The sequence below is a fragment of the Thamnophis sirtalis genome, unplaced genomic scaffold, assembly GCF_051295495.1.
Source record: "Thamnophis sirtalis isolate CommonGarterSnake01/CBP01778 unplaced genomic scaffold, rThaSir2_p1.2 scaffold_3, whole genome shotgun sequence".
NCBI lineage: Eukaryota > Metazoa > Chordata > Lepidosauria > Squamata > Natricidae > Thamnophis > Thamnophis sirtalis.
This window is the reverse complement of record NW_028261383.1, coordinates 7,283,599-7,302,333: the sequence shown is the minus strand read 5'-3', so window position 1 is coordinate 7,302,333 and position 18,735 is coordinate 7,283,599.

Sequence of the window (18,735 nt, the reverse complement as noted above, 5' to 3'; positions counted from 1 at the left end):
TTGCTTGTTTCTTACTTTAAAATAGCAAAGGAGAAAGCAGGGCAGTTCTGTGAAAGAGGGTGTGACATGGGAGCACCTAGGTGCCCCCATGATAACCCACACAGCCACATTCTGGACCAGTTGAAGCCTCCAGGTGCTCTTCAAGGGCAGCCCCATGTAGAGAGCGTTACAGTAGTCCAGGCGAGAAAGGACGAGGGCATGAGTGACTGTGCACAGACATCCCGATCCAGAAAGGGGCGCAACTGACGTATCAGGTGAACCTAGTAAAAGACGCCCCTGGTCACGGCTGTCAGGTGTTCTTCTAAACTAAGCCACATATCCAGGAAGACGCCCAGATTGTGGGCCCTCTCTGAGGGAGCTAAAATTTCTCCCCCTATCGTCAAAGATGGAACAAGATGCACAAGTCGGGATGACGGAAACCACAGCCACTCAGTCTTGGAGGGATTGAGCCTGAGCCTGTTCCTCCCCATCCAGATCCGCACAGCCTCCAGACATCGGGACATCATGTTGAGGGCATCGTTTGGGTGGTTTGGGGTAGAGATGAAAATTTGGGTATCATCAGCATATTGATGATATCGTAGCCCAAAACCATGGATGATCTCACCCAGCGGTTTCATATGTACGTTGAACAGGAGGGTTGAGAGAACCGACCCCTGGAGCACCCCACAAGTGACGTGCCTATGCATGTGCACATGACACCCCTGTGCTCCTTCCACACATGTGTGTGACCCCCCCTTCCCCATGCTCTGTTTTGGGTTTAGCAGGCCTCCCTGAAACTTCCTGGAACCAAAAATAGGTTGTGGAGATGAGACACACATGTCACGCTCCCACACATGCTCACGTGACTCCCCACCCTCCACTCATGGGTGCATCTCTTCCGCTTGCATGGCAGAGACTAGAAAATCAGCTGGCCAGCAGGAGGTGTGTGTGCATGCGTGGTGGAGCTCTGCTGGGTGATGGCTCACAAGCCTGCACAGAGGGCTCCATGTGCTACCTGTGGCACAGGTGTAACGGCTATCACGGCTCTGTGTCATCTAACTATTTTTATTCTCATTTGATCAAGTTGGCAGCCGTATAAATTAAAGGAAAAAATACATATAAACAAAGAACATCTTCTGTAAAAGTCAACTTTAAGTTGTAAAAACTTTAATTTGTAAAAAAAATTCCGATATATCTTAACTAGGAGACTATTTTAGACTTTCAAAGGGGAATGATTTTTCAATGTTTTATGTAGTTTTTCAGAAACCTCTGCAGATCCTATCACTCCTAATTGACTTTCTTTATCATAGTTTTACCCTATTTTCATAAATCTAATATAATACAACTTTAAGTAATCATTTAGGATAAATTCTATTATAAAAAGAGGACCGGAGGGGTTCTCATGGACGTGCACAGTGTGAGCATGCTTCTTAGTGCCTCCACGATGCTCAGCGGCTCCACGGAGCATGACGCAAGCGCTGTACATGCCATGCACGTGCACTGCAGCACAGAAGCTTTAAAACACACGTAAGGAGGGCGGGTGGGCGGGTGGGCGGGTGGGCGGGTGGGCTCTCCGGAGCACCATACTAGAATGGTATCTGGTGCTCCGGGCTGGCTCCAGTACGCCTGTACTAGGGCATACCCCCTGCAATCCACCACTGATTAAAATCATGTTTATGCATCCATGAGAGAGAATTCACTGGTTGTCAATGTTTAAATCTTTTTTAAAAAATTCCATCTCTTCAGGAATCAGGAAATAGAAAAGTTCTTCACTGAAATGAGATATTCCAAAAGCAAAATGGAATTTTTATCTCGCAGAACTTTTTAGAACTAGTCAGTGGTTTCATATTTACCTAGGTGAAGCTGAGACACTACTTGGCAAATGTTCATGTCGACCTTCATTTTCCATGGATGTTGAGTCCTAATATTCTGTATTTTCTTTGCAATTCCTTATTTTTTTTGCTTAGTCTCTGCCTCAGTCCAAGTGTGTGGAAAAATGTCAATCTGGATTTCTCAAGCAGAAGCGAGAAAGAGAGCCAATTTGCTGCTATGACTGTATTCCTTGTCCAGAGGGGACCATCTCAACTCAGGAAGGTATGAGACAGGAAAAAAAGAAGAGGGGAGCAGTCCAACATCCAGAGCATTTTCATGGGGCTCCAAGTAAAAAGATAGATTGAAGCTCAACTATTTTCTTCCTTGTTTTGAAACTGGACAATTTAAGTAGAATTAGAAATAATAGAATAGACCAGTACAGAATAGAATAGCTTTATTTGGCCAAGTGTGATTAGAGAAACAATGAATTTGTCTCTGCTGCAGAAGCTTTCAGTATGATCCAATGGAAAGAAATAAGAGGGTGTGGCAGAGTGGGAAACCTTTACTACTACCAGATAAAATATTACTTCGGTTCTTTAGCTGGGAGATTTCGTTCTATATTTTGATTTCTAGAAACATATGATTTTTTTTTGAAACTTGAGGAATTATCTAAGGATAATTATTGGAAAGGTTATTGCAAAATATTTTATATGAGTCTCTCCGGAAGAATCATTGGGAAGATACCACTGGTCCACAATGAGTTAATGTAGACAATTAAAGAGACACGCATTCCACTCATAATGAGCTGGGGTTGCAAAGTGGTTAGAGTGCAGTACTGCAGGCTACTTCTGCTGCCTGCTAGCTGCCTGCAGTTTGGCAGTTCAAATGTCACCAGGCTCAAGGATGATTCAGCATCCCATTCTTCTGAGGTGGGTAAAATGAGGACTCAATTGTGGCAATAGGCTGACTTTTAAAACCGCTTAGAGAGGGCTGTGAAGCACTGTGAAGCAGTATATAAGTCTAAGTGCTATTGCTATTATTCATATTACCACTCATATTCCCATCAGTCATTCCAGATTGCCCTCTCCCCTCCTTGGAAGGCCATTATAGCTCCCACTGTCTTAAAAAGTTAAAAACATTCTTAAAGATCCATCTCATCATAGGCACCCTTTTTTTTTGAACTATTACCACCTGACAGATGGTACAGGACAATAAAAACAAGAACAAATAGGCTAAAAAACAGCTACTATCCCAGAGTTGTAAAACTATCAAATTCTACTGTATAGGGCAAAATTAATGCAATATCAGGGGTTTTCAATTCAATTGTGTAGAATGTGAAGGATGTTTGCTTTTGTTTTATTTTTAGAGTTTTCTTATGTATGATGTACACTGAAGATGCCAGTTAATATTGCTGCATGAGGTGCAATGACAATAAAGTACCATATTTTGGGGAGTATAAGATGCAACTTTTCCCCCTAAAAAAGAGGGTGACAATCTGGGTGCATCTTATACATTGAATACAGCATTTTTGGCCTACACAAACCCCACCCTCTTTGCAAAAATGGACATGAAAGAAGGTTTGGGAGGCCTTCTCCTGGGGGCTGGGGAGGGCAAAAACAAGCAAAAATTTGGCAGTTTTTGCTCATTCCCCCCTTCCATGCAGCCCCCAGGAGCACTCTACAAGCCTCCCAAAGCCTCTGCATGCCCCCGTTTTTTTGAAAAAAAAAAGCCATTTTGGTTCATTTTTGACCCCTCCAGCCCCCAGGAGCACATAGCACAGGGACTTGGGGTGAGGTTTATGGCTGGTGAGACAGAAATATTTTTAGATTTCAACTGCCGGAATTCCACTGCCAGGCATGCTCAGTTCCAATTTAAAGTGACAGCATTTGTTTTTTTTCCTTTGCGAAAAAGTTTCCTTCATTCTTTTTCTTCTCCCTCTTCCTCCTTCCTCCCTCTCTCTCTTCCTCCCTCCTCTCTCAAACAGACACACACACACACACACACACACACAGAGAAGTGTGTGTGTGTGTTTGAAAAGGCAATGTGGCTCTGCCTGCAATCAAACTACACTTGGGGAGGGATCTACACTTGAGGATGAAGTTTGAATTCCTCCCCCTCCCTTCAACCCACACGTCCCTTTCCCAGCTGTTTCAGAGAGGATTTCAACTCTGCTCTTGCCTGTCATCATGAAAACAAAAAAAATGTAAAAGGAAAAAGGGAAGAGCTGAGGTCAGGCTGAGCTAGTTGCTGCCAGAGTCACCATGTATAACTCTGCTTAACTATTTAAAAAAGCCTCTAAAAAGCGCCTGTACAGGAGGAGGCAGGAGAACGACGTGCCTCACCTACATCAGGAATTTTTTGGCTTTTAACCCTTGTTTAACTCTGTTCGAGTGATCATAAAACGCCTAAAGTCAGACTAGATGAGGCACGTCATTCTCCTGCCTTCTCCTGTAGAGGGAGCTATTTTAGACGCTTTTTTAAACAGTTAAGCAGAGTCATCCATGGTGACTCTGGCAGCAACTAGCTCAGCCTTACCTCATCTCTTGCTTTTTTCATTTTACATTTTTTTCTTTTCATGAAGACCGTAGTGAGGCTCTGCCTCCCCTGACTGCACGTCCCTGACTTAGCAGGCTCTCAAACTATCTGTATGTTCCATTTTTCACAAAAGGGTTTGTGAGGCGTTGCCTAGTGCAAAAACTTTTTTTTTTAAAAAAAAAATACCTCTTCAAAATCATGGTGTCTTATACTTTGGTGCATCTTATTTTCCAAAAAATATGGTATTTATTTTATTTAACTTATTATATCGATAACTAGAGCTTTCTGTGGCAACTTACCAGAGTTCACAAAATAGACACCCTCTGAGTCCAGTACATTAAGAATGTCTATGCAGATTCTCAGACATCCAGGTTACGGTTGTCCCAAAGGTGTTTTTTCAACTGGACTTTCTTTGTTTTCCTTGAAGATGTTTCACTTCTCATCCAGAAGTTGAAATGAATTGAAGAAACGTCTTGGGTGACAAGTGAAACACCTTCAAGGAAATCAAAGAAAGTCCAGTTGCCTCATGAAAAAGCACCTTTGGGATACCATGTTAAGAAGTGCCTTCCTGCAGGACACAGGATATCTAGAAAGAATAGTTCATTCATTATTCATCTCTCATATTGTAGGTTCTTTTGAGGTCATGTACATTAAACATGAAATGCTTTAAATCATAAGATATTCCCAATTTTCATAGATCCTAGCTATGTATATTTTACAAAATAGTATTTTATTATCTTTATTTTATTTTGTTAAGAGATCTTAGATGTTAAAATATGCATTTAGGATAGTGTTCCTGGTATCAGATATTGTCCCAAGAAGCGACTTCTTGAAATGTGAGTGGAGTTTAATAAAAAAAAAATAGTTTTTGTATTCTCAGATACAGAAAAATGCACCAGGTGCCCAGAAGATAAATATTCAAATGAGGACAGAATCCAATGTATCCCCAAAATTATAACCTTCCTGTCTTATGAAGAATATCTCGGCATCATCATCGTCTCCTTTCTCTTACTCTTGTTCTTAACCACAGGATTCATTTTAATCATATTCATTAAATACCGAGAAACTCCCATTGTCAAAGCCAACAACCGGGACCTCTCCTTCATCATTCTGGTCTCCCTTCTGCTTTGCTTGTTGTCTCCTTTTCTCTTCATTGGTCAACCAAGGAAAGCTACCTGCCTTCTACGACAAACAGTGTTCAGCACTGTTTTCTCAGTTGCAATTTCTTCTCTTTTGGCCAAAACAATCATGGTGGTGCTGGCTTTCCTGGCCACAAAACCAGGAAACCGAGTGAAGAGATGGTTGCGGAAGAGCTTGGCCAACTCAATCATTCTTTCTTGTTCTTCTGTCCAAATTATCATTTGTTCCATCTGGTTGGGAGTTTCTCCCCCTTTTCCTGACTCTGACTTCATCTCCCAGTCTAGGGAGATCAGCCTGCAGTGCAATGAAGGCTCTGTTGTCATGTTTTATATCACCCTCATCTACCTGGGCATCCTGGCTTCCATCTGCTTCACAGTGGCGTTCCTGGCCAGGAATCTCCCTGGAGCCTTCAATGAAGCCAGGCTGATCACCTTCAGCATGCTGGTTTTCTGCAGTGTCTGGGTGACATTTGTGCCCACCTACCTGAGCGCCAAAGGGAAATACATGGTAGCTGTTCAGGTCTTCTCCATCTTGTCCTCCAGTGCTGGTCTTCTGGGCTGCATTTTCATCCCCAAGTGCTACATTATCATTCTGAGGCCAGACATGAATACAAAGGAGCAGCTTACAATTAGAAGAAATGAGAGATGGAGGAATTTTAAATCTCAACATTTTCCAACCATCCACACCTAGAAAGTAGCCAATCTGCTCTCCATACATAAGTGGGCCAGTTTTTTTTCTTGAAATATTTAAAAGGTGATTGGAAGATAATGTCCCCAACTAGGTACAGTAAAATTCCAAAATGTCCACTGAGCTTTTTTGAATTCTCAAGGCAGCTTATCAGTCTAATATCCTTAGCCTGTTGAGGCCCAAAATGCCACATCCTGTTTTTTGGAACATGACACTTGTGTAATGGGAATCTAGTTAATATGGCAGAAATATATAGTTTGGGGGAGGGGAGCTCTATACAGTATATACCATTACTTTAATTATGGTTTTTTATGGACAAGATACTTCCAATCTCCTCCTTGGGGAGAATCCAAGTCATCTTTTTGCAGCCATCTTTTTTAGCCTTCCTCTGAAAATTGGCATTTGAAATAAGAAAAAGGAAGTGATTTATGTACAAATTGTATAATAGAAGTAGAAAGTGCCTGAACATCAGTGAGATTGTCACTGAGATGGCAACCCAGGTGGAATTTGGAAGAAGTTGGAGATCCTGGCTGTTCTCAGATGGCCTAAAGAAATTAAAGTTCTTTCCAGTAGTAGTTGGCTTCTCTAGAGGAGTATCATGCATTTATCCTTCATTTAATCCATATAACACATCTCAGTTCTGCTAGTAATTTTGCTCAATATGGGTTTAAAGAAGAACAATTGGGAATGAAGGCAAATATATGTGTACCAGGATAATGTTGCAGGATCCAATCTGAGTCATTCACTGGCACCAGAGGGTCATTCACTGGCACAAGCTTTTGGGCTCATTGTGAAGCCTATTGTAAGGAAACATCTCTCTCTCTCTGTGTAGAATGTGTCTCTCCAGAAGAAAACATTGTCTCTCTAGGAGAAAGAGAACTTCCCTGAGGTTGGGCTGTAATGAAAATCCAAAAGCATGGAAGAATAAACCTCTGATACTGCTGGCCAGAGATGGGTTGCTGCCAGATCACCCCGGATCGGGTGAACCGGTACTGGCGGCAGTGAGATATCAACAATGAGAAGACTCTTGATTCTAGATAACACTTCAGAAGTAGCAAATTTATAGCTTATATTATTGTTTCCCAATAGGGTTTTCACCTAATATAAAACCTGCAAGCATATTCAAGTGAGTTCAAGTTTATTTATAGGGTAGAAAAACAAATGATCCCTATAGTACATTTGATGTGTATGTAATAAAGCAGAAAGCCAGTGATCCAACTATAAAAGTCCATTTTATTGTTGATTTTTTATTTTAATATTGAATGTTTTGTCTTGTTCGTTTGTTTTGTTTGTAAACCACCTAGTCACCTGTTGTCAAGATGGACAATGTATAAATAAAGAAGATAAACAAAATAAAATGAATTGATTACATTTTTGGTTACATAGAACATTGGAAAAACATTTTTTTCAAATAATATTCCCTAAATGTCTTCCTATAGGCCTAAGCCATGGAGCGCTTTAAAGGTTCTAATTTCAGGTGACCATACGTCCCGCTTTTGGCGGGACACCCCCGCTTTTTAATGTATTTTCCCGCGTCCCGCACGCTTTTTAAAAAATCACGCTTTTTTGGGCGCTCGCAGCTCCCGCCCATCAGCTGCTAGCTTGCTGGACTGGCTCATCGTTCTGTTCTCTATCCTACCTACCTACAAATTTAAGCCAGCCCAGCCTGCCGCTCACTGATTGGATTGGCCTGGACTCCAGCCAATCAGTGAGCTGGCTGGGATGGAAAAAGCGGCGTGCTTAAAGTTTTCCATCCCAGCCAGCTCACTGATTGGCTGGAGTCCGCTTAGCATGCCACATGAGTCCCCCGCCCATCCGTTGCCGCTCGCATGGGCGGGGTAGCGTAGCGAGTGAGCGGGGAGCGAGCTCGCCTTTCCAGCTCCACTTCCGGACAAGCTGTGGGAAAACCTCTGCGAAAAGTGCCACCTGGGGCCGCCGCTTCTTCTCCGAACTCAGAGTAAGTGACGGGCGGGGCGAGTGAACGGGGGGGGGGGGTGGGATCACCGCCCGCTGCACTGCAGCTGACTCACCCCGGATCGGGCAGGCTGGGAGGCTCTGGGCGTCCGGGCGGGAAGAGCGCAGAGAAAGGCAGAGCGGCGCTCGACGCGACTCTGCTATTTCTGCTGGAGGAGTCCCTAGATAGGGAAGGCGGGTGGCGAGGCAGAGCAAGGGAGCGCAAACAGCGGATCCCCAAACAGCGGATCCCGGGCTCATATGCAGAGGGAGCTCTCCAGGCACAGGAGCGCAGGAAAAGTGCTCCGCTCATGCACCCACCGGGACGGAGCACGCTCGCTCCAGCCCTGCCTGCCGGCACGACTTTGAAGTGTTGGCTTGCTGCTTGCCTTCCACGTCAGCCTGCGCGGAAGGCAATCCAGCCCTTTCAAAGTCATGCCGGCAGTTTAGAACTCGCCCGCCATTCAGCGAAACATCTTTCGCTGAATGGCGGCCGAGGGGCACGCTAAAGTGCCGGCATGAGTTTGAAGGGCTGGCTTGCCGCTTGCCTTCCACGTCGGCCCGCGCGGAAGGCAATCCAGCCCTTTCAAAGTCATGCTGGCAGTTTAGAACTCGCCCGCCATTCAGCGAAATATCTTTCGCTGAATGGCGGCCGAGGGGCACGCTAAAGTGCCGGCATGAGTTTGAAGGGCTGGCTTGCCGCTTGCCTTCCATGTTGGCCCGCGCGGAAGGCAATCCAGCCCTTTCAAAGTCATGCTGGCAGTTTAGAACTCACCCGCCATTCAGCGAAACATATTTCGCTGAATGGCGGCCGAGGGGCACGCTAAAGTGCCGGCATGAGTTTGAAGGGCTGGCTTGCTGCTTGCCTTCCACGTCGGCCCGCGCGGAAGGCAATCCAGCCCTTTCAAAGTCATGCTGGCAGTTTAGAACTTGCCCGTCATTCAGAGAAACATATTTCGCTGAATGGCGGCCGAGGGGCACGCTAAAGTGCTGGCATGAGTTTGAAGTGCTGGCTTGCCGCTTGCCTTCCACGTCGGCCCGCACGGAAGGCAATCCAGCCCTTTCAAAGTCATGCCGGCAGTTTAGAACTTGCCCGTCATTCAGCGAAACATATTTCACTGAATGGCGGCCAAGGGGCACGCTAAAGTGCTGGCATGAGTTTGAAGGGCTGGCTTGCTGCTTGCCTTCCACGTCGGCCCACGCGGAAGGCAATCCAGCCCTTTCAAAGTCATGCTGGCAGTTTAGAACTCGCCCGCCATTCAGCGAAACATGACTTTGAAGTGCTGGCTTGCTTGCCGCGTTTCCCCGGAGCGCTCGGGCTCCTTCTCTGGGCAGAGTTGGAGCCTATCCTCCACCTCCTCCCAACGGAGGGGCACCCTAAAAAAAAAAAAGAAAGGAGCCAAGCCGTTCCAAAGATGTGAAGGGAAGCAACGCAGCTAGGCGGAGTGAGGGAGCTTCGCTTGAGATGACCAGGCTATGCCCTCCATAGCCTGGCCATCCCAAGCAGAGCCCGCCTAGCTGTGTTGCCCACACCTGCGGGGATTCAAGGAATCCGGCCAGATACCTTGAATCCCCGTGCATGTGGGCAACGCAGCTAGGCGGGGGGGGGGACTCCGCTTGGGATGCCGGGTCCTGCTGTTGAAGACGCGCTGGACGCGGCAGGGCAGGGGCCCGTGGCCGGGAGCAGAACCAGCCACTGCTGCAGGGATTGGGTGGCGCAGCAGCAGTAGTTCCCAGTTGGGACTGGGCACCCTTAACGTAGCAACCCTGCATTGCTCGTAATCTTGAGGCACCACGCGAAAGGGCCAAACACGGAGGAAAGGAAGGCGCATCGGGCATCCAAATCGCAGCGAGGAGAAGGAGGAGGAAGGTATTTATTATACTTGTATATATTATACTGTGGATTTGGTCTGCATCAACCTGCCGCCTCCCCTCACCAGGCAAATCGCGGTGAAAACTCTGGGTGAGTCTCCGCGGAGAGCTTGGCGGGCAGCTGGCTGGACTTCTAAGAGGTGGGGGGGAGGAGCGGCAGCTCCTTGAAATTGAAAAAGGCTTGCTTCCCCCTCCCCAATGAGACGCCTTCCACGATAATAGGAGAGGAGAGCCTGGAGACAGCAATCACAAGGCAGAAAGTAGCTAAGAGAACAGGGCGGGGGTTGGGAGAAGGCATGGGACCGGGCTCCCAGCAGCGGCTGCTCGGATTTGCCATTTGGGAGAGAGAGAGAGAGGGAGGGAGGAAGGGGGAGAACGCGAGTGTGTGTATCCCTCCTTCCTTCAGCCCAACACTCTGGCCCGGCTTGGCTCCCGCTTCATCTCTCCTGCCTCTTCGCTTCTCTGTTCGATTGTTGAAAGTGGGAGCCAAACCGGGTCATTCCTTCCAAGAGGCAAGTTTCCCATTGAATGACTCACTGCCCTAGACCCTCTGCAGTCCCTCTCGTCTGGCCAGAATGCCAGCAAGAGTGTTGGGCTGAAGGAAGGAGAGATACACACACTCAGGTTCTCCCACTCCCTCCCTCCCTCCCTCCCTCTCTCTCTCTCAAATGGCAAATCCGAGCAGCCGCTGCTGGGAGCCCGTCCCATGCCTTCTCCCAACCCCCGCCCCATTCTCTTAGCTACTTTCTGCCTTGTGATTGCTGTCTCCAGGCTCTCCTCTCCTATTATCGTGGAAGGTGTCTCATTTGGGGAGGGGGGGCAGGCCTTTCTCCATTCAACAGATCCAATATACAGAGTTTTATTTTTTGGCCCTAAAAATATTGTCACTGAGGATGACAGAAATTTCTTCATCATTGCTATTGGCCTCAAGTAGCAAATAATTAAACATGGTTTTTAGTGTACTTAGTTAGCCATCTGCTTTTTAACATTACATAGTATCAGTTTCAAGAATGCATGCATTCCTGAAAATTTGTAACAAACTTGTTGAAGGGCCTATGAAATATTTTCTAGTTTAATGTAGAATAAGTATTCTTAATAAAAGAAAAAGTCATTTTTATTTAATCAATTGCATTCCTTTTTATAATGACATTAATTAACTAAACTGGAAATAAATCTATGTTTTGCTAGAGTTTTAAAATTAAAAAACCTTACATTTTGTTGCTATTATTTTAATCAGAGTTTTGCCAAGTGAAATTATATAATGGTTCCTCATGTCTCTGTAATTTTCTAAATCTCATCCAGAAGTACCACAGAATTTGGCATTTTCAGCAGAATGATGCTGATGCTAATAAAACATCCTGATTTTTGGTGAAAGGATGGAAAGAGGAAGGAAGGAGGAAGAGAGATCTAAAGAGCAGAAAGACAGAAGGCAGATAGGCAAGAGGAAGGAAGGAAGGAGAAAGAATGGAAAGGAAGGAAGGCTAGAAGGAAGAAAGAGGGAGGGAGGGAGGGAGGGAGGGAGGGAAGGAAGGAAGGAAGGAAGGAAGGTGAAAGGAGGAAGGGAGGAAGGAAGGAAGGGGTACTTCCACTTGTAGGCCTGGGACTGAATGCAGGAGGAGTCTCTCCATAGGATCAGCTGCTCCTCTGATCATGGTCTATGAAAATGTTACTGCCTGCCTGATGCAAATTTAGACAGATGGTGCTTTGGGCTGCCCCTCAAATCCCCCCTTACTCCTCCCCCTGTAGAATTCAGCCCCCTGAGTTTTGCCTTTGAGGGGCATGTGTGGTTATGGCGGATGGCAGAGTCAGCTGGAGGTTGAGAGGGGATTGGGGGCTTTTGTCCGCCTGTGGAGTTCTCCCCATGGACAGGATGGGATGTTGGCATGAAAGGGATCCAGGCACAATCTCACCTGTTCCAAGTAAAGTTGCCTTTTGCAATTAGCTACCGGTAATCCTTGACTTACGACCAGGATTGATCCCCCAATTTCTGTTGCTAAGGGAGACGTTTGTTAAATGATTTTTGCCTCATTTTGCGACCTTTTATTGCCACGTTAAGTGAATCATGGTGGTTGTTAAGTCAGGAACATGGCTGGTTAGTGAGCAAAGTTACAATGGTATTGAAAAAAGTGACTGATGACCATTTTTCACACTTAGCGACCATTTTCACACTTAGCGACTATTGCAGCATCCTCATGGTCACGCGATCAAAATTTTGATGTTTGGCAACAGATTCGTATTTATGATGATTTCAGTGTCCTGGGGTCATGTATTTGCTTTTTGTGACCTTTTGACAAAGTCAAATGGGGAAACTAGATTCACTTATGTTACTAACTTATCAGCTGCAGTTATTCACTTAAGAACTGTGGCAAGAAAGGTGGTATAATGGGCTTAGTGACCAAAGTTACAATGGCATTGAAAAAAGTGACTGATGACCATTTTTCACACTTAGCGACCATTTTCACACTTAGCAACCGTTGCAGCATTCTCATGGTCACGTGATCAAAATTTTGATGTTTGCCAATAGTTACAATTTATATTTGTAAATTTTAGTTATGTTGAAATAAAAAAATATTACAATACTATTTTTGCGTTGTATGAAAATTTTTGTTGCTCCGTATAAAATTTTTAATCAAGCCCCCCCCCCCCCCCCCGGTCAAAGGTGTCCCTCTTTACCAATCTGAAAATCTGGTCACCTTATTCTAATTAGTACCTTGAATTGCACCCAGAAGACAACCAGAAACCAGTGCAGGCCGGATAAAAGGGGTGTAACATGGGAGCACCTAGGTACCCCCATGATAACCTGCGCGGCTGCATTCTGGACCAGTTGAAGCCTCCAGGTGCTTTTCAATGGCAGCCCCATGTAGAGAGCGTTACAGTAGTCCAGACGAGAAAGGACGAGGGCATGAGTGACTGTGCACAGAGACTCCCGATCCAGAAAGGGGTGCAACTGACGTATCAGGTGAACCTGGTAAAAGGCCCCCCTGGTCACGGCTGTCAAGTGTTCTTCTAAACTAAGCTGCATGTCCAGGAGGACTCCCAGATTGCAGGCCCTCTCTGAGGGGGTTAAAATTTCTCCCCCTGTGATCAAAGATGGAAGAAGATGCACAAATCAGGATGACAGAAACCACAGCCACTCAGTCTTGGAGGGATTGAGCTTCAGCCTGTTCCTCCCCATTCAGATCCCCACAGCCTTCAGGCATCGGGACATCACGTCGAGGGCATCATTTGGGTGGTTTGGGGTAGAGATGAAAAGTTAGATATCATCAACATATTGATGATACCGTACCCTAAAACCACGGATGATCTCACCCAGAGGTTTCATATAAATGTTGAACAGGAGGGGTGAGAGAACCGACCCCTGGGGCACCCCACAAGTGACGCGCCTCAGGGTCGATCCCTGTCCTCCCATCAACACAAACTGCAACCGATCTGACATGTAGGAGGAGAACCACTGTAAATTGGTGTCCTTCACTCCCAATCCCCCAAGTCTTTGCAAGAGGATATCATGGTTGATGGTATTGAAAGCCTCCAAGAGATCTCATAGGACCAGGACAGAGGAGCAGCACCTATCCTGGCCCCACCAGAGATCATCAACCAATGTGACTAATGCTGTCTCCATGCTTTACCCAGGCCTGAAACCCAATTGAAACAGATCCAGGTAGACAGCTTCATGCAGGTACTGGGGAAGCTGACGTGCTACCACACTCTTGACAACCTTCGCTACAAAGCAAAGGCTGGTGACCGGACAATAGCTGGCTAAAGAAGCTGGGTCCTGGGAAGGCTTCTTAAGGAGGGGCCTCACCACCACCTCCTTCAAGTGGGAAAGAACCCCTCTCTCAATGAAGCGTTGGTAATTGCTTGGAGCCAGCCTCGTGTCACCTCCCGGGAAGCCGAAACTAACCAAGAGGGACACGTATCCAGCACACAAGTGGCAGCACTGAGTCTCCCCATAATCTGTCCATGTCCTTGGGGATCACAGGGTCAAACTCATCCCAGATACTCTCCTCAAGATTCATCCCCATCAACTCACCCAAATTTAACCAATCAGAGTCCAAGCCTGTCCAAATCTGAGCAATTTTATCCTGCAGATACTGAACAAATTCTTCAGCCCTACCCTGCAAGAGGTCTTCCCAGGTTCCTTGGTTAAGGAGCGGGTCACCCTAAACAGGGTGGCTGGGCAGTTATCTGAGAATGCAATAAGAACGGAAAAATGTGCCATTTTGCTGCTTTTATCACCACTAAGTAGGATTTAATATGAATTCTTACTAATGTTTGATCAGATTCAGACCGGCTGGCAAAAATTGTGGAAATCTTTTGGGGAAAGTGTGGAAAGGAGGACATTTGTCAGTGTGTTATGTGATCACCATCAAGTTGGTTGAGGTTTTTGTGTTCTTTCATTTAGTGAACTTGTAAAATATATTCAAATTAAAGTAATGGTGCAAAGAGCTGACTGGTTGCCCAGAAAGTGATGTAAAATTGTATTATTAAGCAAAAAAAGGCTACAGTTTTAAAGAAATTAGAAGAAAAATTGGTGGAAACTTAACCAAAGGTGGCAAAAGATTTTGAAGAAGTATAAGAGACTTTGCAGACTCAGTCACTGCAAAACCACATTGGTAAAGGCAGGAAAAGGCGCACAACAGCAAGTGATGATAAAAGAATTAAGAGAAGGAAATCATCAAGGTGTTTACTAGATGAAATGGTGTTATGCAATATGAAGTTAAGTGCAAGGACTGTTTGGCGCAGACTGCAGGAAGTTGTTCAGAGGTCTGGCAGCTACGGATAAAAGCTAAGTTTCCATCATTGCCAAGATCTAATCAAAATGCCTTCCAGTGACCAAATAAATTGTGCAGACATGGCTAGTTCCTAAGGCCTTGCATTCAACCAACAAGGATTTGTTGCCTGGAATCTGCATTTTAAACATTCTAGGCTAAAGAGGCACTTTCCTTCATTTCTCAGGCCACTCTTGGAGGGGGGGGGGAGTCAGAAGGTGATGGAATGAGGTGCTTTAACCTGTTAGACAAAACATGGATAAGACTCAAGGTGTGAAGCAAGGTCATGGCACCGAGCATCTACTGAGACCAAGGAGGAAGCTGCCACCAAATTGATTGGTTAACATGACTTGGGACACCTGAGAATATAGGAAGTTTCTGTTCTTTTAACTACCATAAAGCAAGGGGATTACTTAGGGCTAGCTTCACCTTCCTACGTGTTGATAAGATGTACTCAGTAAAAAATGTTTTGAGCCTGACTGAAGCCTCAGTCCTGATTAGATTGGGTTCGTTCCTCAAAACCATGATATCGGGATTTAAACTAATATCAACTTTATTGAAGATGTAAAAAGAAAATGAGTTTCACATACAGAATATGGCTGAAAAAATATTTAAATAAAACTCTAAAACAATTTAGCTACAACCAAGAAAATCAGTTTCCAGTTTTTCCAGCTATGCCTCCTCACCCAGGACTCCAGCCAATATCCTTTAAAGCACTATGTAGTGATAATCCTAAGAGAAAAACTAACTTAGAGACTTCAGGAACACAGAGACTGCCAACCACATTTAATTGGCAATCTTTAATGGGCACTGCCATTATCATAGCTGCAGATCTGAAAGCCCAATATTTAATAAACTAAAAAACTTCAAATTATAAATAATTTCAGGTTCTTAGACAAATATGGAAGGACAAAGGAGAGAGCATCAAGGATAAAATATTGAATTTTCTTTCTTAAAAAAATATTTTTCTTAAACTTTATTAAAACTATTAAACATTCTATCTACTTTGAAATGTTCTCTCTCATGGTCTCTTAACCATATAGTACAATCCACAGTCTACATTTGCCTGCTCTTAATCAGCTCTCATTCAAAAATCAATATTTCAAGAAAACAATGGAAATTTCACTTAAATCATGAACAATTTTAAAATAATCTCCAATTTGGGATTCATATAAGGAGATCTAATATAAAACAAAACTACAAAAGGCTCAATTCTTAACATTAGACAGGATTCAAGGGTATTGGTTATTTGATAGGCATTAGAATACAGCACTTGAGTTAAGTGCCATCAGCCTAGAATGTCACCAAACTCCATAGTTGTATCTGACATTGTCTCCAGTGTTCTCTGGAGACAAGATCCCACATTGAAGGACAGCAGAAGTCATTAACTGTGTGTTGAACTATCTTCCTCCTGCATAACTTTCTGGACATGTCCTGACAGGAAGTTCTGTAACCACTACAGAACACTTCCCCCAAGAGTAGATTTGTGATTTTTCACTAAGATGATACTATTCTGCAGCTCTCTCTCTTTACAACTTGGAGCCCTGGAAGAAGTTCAGGATCCCAAGAGAAGTTTCTTCTCACTATAATTTTTCACAATTCTAGTCTTTAAGAGCACACCTGCTACTTCTTGCCTTTGATGTAAACATCAGATTGAAGATGAAAGGGATCTTGCATCAGAAAAGGAAAAACACAACAGGTCTTATTGTGTACCACAACTTAAGCGACAGGCAAAGTTTGTGCTCTTGAAGGTACCTTTTTCTCCTTTCCAGGTGAAGATTGGTTTGTTTCTGTCTGAATCAGGAAAGTGGAAGTGCTCTGACTTCTTCTAATTCTTCTTCTTGTTCATGTTTAGAAATAGGAAGATAATTGATTCAGTCCTATAAGCTATGGATCTTCTGCTTCTGATGCTGGTGGTGTGTCAGGCGGTTTCTATAAACCTTAGAAAGAAATGCCCACTGAATTTTGAGAACCAGGATGAGAAAAAACCATGGAGCTATTACAGGCCAGGAGATCATTTCATTGGTATAGTCACTACTGAAACAACATCATCACCTACAACGTTGCCTTTCAACAAGGCTCCTTCTAGTCCATCTCGCTCGTAAGTTATTCAGCTTGAAGGAACTGCAACCCCTCCATTTGCAGTTCTATTTCACTCACTCCTATATTGCAGGACATGTCTAAATTCTTGAATCATTTTGATTTTCATGTCTTTTTTCTTTTGTTTTCTTTCATGGACTGGACTCTAATCCAACCATGTAGCAAATAAAACCTGAAACAAGTCCAGATTATTTATGCTTTCCTTCTAATTCTATGTTTATCACTTGAATTCTGAGCTCAGTTAAAAGTAGTGATTGAAAGGGCTATAGATGCCTCTGCCCTGTCCATTTCCATATTTAAATAATTACTAATTGATACTCAATGTCTGATCCTTATTGGAATGGGAATGACTTTTTACAGTCTGGCTTTTTATAGCAGCTTTTCTATGTCATTTATGAAACATCCTCTTTTTGTTTTATGGTGTTCTACTTTAAAGATTGAATTATTTTGAAAACAGGTTACTGGGGATATGAATATTAGGAGTGCCATAAAGAATGGTGTATTTGTGGTTCTTAAACAAATTGGGGAACTATGTCCATCCCATCTTCTCAATGCTTAAAAAAATTACCTGCTAATGAATAGTTATCATTTTTCTTTATCTTTGAATATGTATTGGCTTAAGATCCAGTAGACTTGTGGAGACAAAGAGGATTCAACTAAAAACAATAATTTTATTGTTTCTGTTGATGATGAAGATAATAACATGATTTTTTTTTTACAGTACGACTAGTTATTTTAAACAGCTAATCCTGATTTTTGCCATTCAAATGGTCAACAAGACTCCCCAGCTTGTGAGAAATCTCACACTTGGCTACAATATCCATGACAACTATGTCAGCACTCTTGGCACTTCTAATGCCTTGCTGGAAATACTCTCTACTGGAAAAACCAATGTTCCCAACTACAGCTGTGGAAGGAAGGAAAATCTTTTGGCTGTTGTTGATGGAGCTAAAACAGACATCTCCATCCAGATGTCAACATTAGTTGGCCCCTATAAAGTACCACAGGTTGGTGTATGTGTTTTTGTACTTTGCAAAGTGAATGGGGTTGTGGTGATTGTCTGTAATATAATATAAATATGAAAGAACATAATCCAATCAGTGTCTTAAGCTTTAAAAGAGCTGATTTTAACAAATTTAGAGAGAGCCTAAGAAAGATTCCATGGATGGAAATCTTAAAGGGGAAAACAAATCAAAAGCTTGGAAAATGCTGAAAAATATGACCATAAATATATATCATAAATATAGGGACCTGACAGATTACATCCCAGAGTTCTGAAGGGGCTGGCAGAAGTTATCTTGCTATCATTATAACATGTTTTTCAAAACTCCTGGAGCACTGGGGAGCTATCTGAGGATTGGAAAAGAGCTTCTCATCTTCAAAAAAGGGGGGAAAATAGACTCAGGAAGCAACAGACCAAGTTAGCATCACCACCAGAAGGATTTGTAATTGGTTTACAAACCATACTCAATGAATACTCCTAAATGGTACTGCATTTACATGGAAGGAAGGAAGCAGCAGGGTACCACGAGTTTCTATCTTGTAACTCATCAAATTTGCAGATGACACTAAGCTGGCAGGAATACCCAACACCTCATAATACAAGCTCAGGATCCAAGAGGATCTTGAAAAATTTGAACAATGGCTCCTATCCAACAAAATAAAATTTAAGGTAGAGAAAAGCAAGGTTTTACACTTAGGCAAGAAGAACCAAAGTTACAAGTACATATTAGGTGAAACCTGGCTCAAAAAAAGTAACTATGAGAAAGATCTTGTATTATAGTGAATAATCTTTTAAATATGAGGTAGCAGTGTGTGGCAGCAGCAAAAAAACACCTAATACAATACTTAGTTGTATAAACAAAGGCATAGAATCAAAATTATGTGA